Below are 1385 nucleotides of genomic sequence, written 5' to 3'. Positions count from 1 at the left end.
ACAACAGGTATCATCTCAACCGATCATCTCCTTTCAAATTCAAACAACATGAAATTTTAAAAAGAAACGAAAAATAAAATATGGGGGCAGTCCAATTCAGGCTCTACATGAATGAAGATTTTAAAAAGAAACGAAAAAGAAAATTTGGGGGCAAAAGAAAGAGGGAAAAAAGGAAAAAGGAAAAAGAAAAAAGAAAAAAAAAATAGGGGCAATCCGAGAATTGAACTCGGGACCTCTCGCACCCTAAGCGAGAATCATACCACTAGACCAATTGCCCAATTGCTGTTTTCCTTTATTATTTAAAAATATTAACGCGAATAGCATCATATGTCCGGGCCAAGAACCATTCAAGCCCATGCTAGACCAATTGCCCAGTTGATGTGAATTCAGTAAATTCAGGGAGAAGCGAACAGTGTGGCTCACGATGCCGATATTTAATGTGCTACTTCAACAGCACAAGTGGACGATTATTTTTCTATCAAGCCACCTTTAGTAGCCTATGGCGAACTCGACGTGCATATTTGATTCCAGCGGCGGTGAACTATATGTTCCTCTGACCATGGCTGTTTCTTTAAACGAATGCAAGCCTTCCTAAACTTATAATGTGTGCATATATATGTCTCATTCCGTCCAAAAACTCCGAGCGAGTGTTTTCTAACCCTAACTATTATATGTACGGCTAGATCCAAACTAATAGATACAAAGCCAGAAAACAAATCAACCCAAAGATGGATACTCGAGCTTCTTGTAAAAAGAGAAGAATATTTGATAATGGGACCGGGATCCTACTGGATGAAATCATGGCCACTCTTTTAAGATTCAGGTGCGTATGCAAATACTGGTGCAACAAATTATTCAAAAATTATGTTAGAATTCGTCTTAAAAGTGAACTGGAGTTCTCTTGGCTTATAAGAAAACCATTTGCAAGCAGATGCCAAGAGTCATGGTATGATCCTTCGCGTAGCGGCCCGTCTGCTGTAAAGATAGATAATCCGTTGGATTCTAAAATCGTAGCAGCTGATATTCATATTTATGGTGTTGGGAAAACTGGCACCCCGAGCGCAGTGGAAATCAGGATCACAAAGGGCAATTGGTGATTTGTATCAAACATGAGAGAAATTATAAGAAAGAGACAGAAGATAAAGAAACACACAACCACAACACAAGATATACGTGGTTCACCTTTACAGGCTACATCCACGGCCAACACCACCATAAAAACTTCCATTAAATCAAAGGCCATTACATGCTCTTTCCACAACCCAAAACAAGACCGAAAGAGTTAACAAGACATACCCGAGAACGCATCGAAGAAACCAATTCTATAACCATTCTTCAAACCAGCCTCATGTCTTCTCTTCTACACCGTCTTCACAGCTGCTAGT

At 39.5% G+C, this 1385-nt stretch overlaps 1 non-coding gene across 1 annotated transcript; it reads right to left on the bottom strand.

Annotated features, from left to right (window-relative positions):
- Window positions 1-205: 205 nt before the first annotated feature.
- Window positions 206-277, bottom strand: TRNAP-AGG. The gene has a single exon. It is a non-coding gene; the product is annotated as a tRNA-Pro (tRNA).
- Between the last annotated feature and the right edge of the window lie 1108 nt (window positions 278-1385).

The sequence above is a fragment of the Papaver somniferum genome, chromosome 1 (genome assembly GCF_003573695.1).
Source record: "Papaver somniferum cultivar HN1 chromosome 1, ASM357369v1, whole genome shotgun sequence".
Taxonomy (NCBI): domain Eukaryota; kingdom Viridiplantae; phylum Streptophyta; class Magnoliopsida; order Ranunculales; family Papaveraceae; genus Papaver; species Papaver somniferum.
The sequence above is the reverse complement of the archived record's forward strand: the minus strand, read 5'-3'. Positions and strand labels throughout refer to the sequence as shown.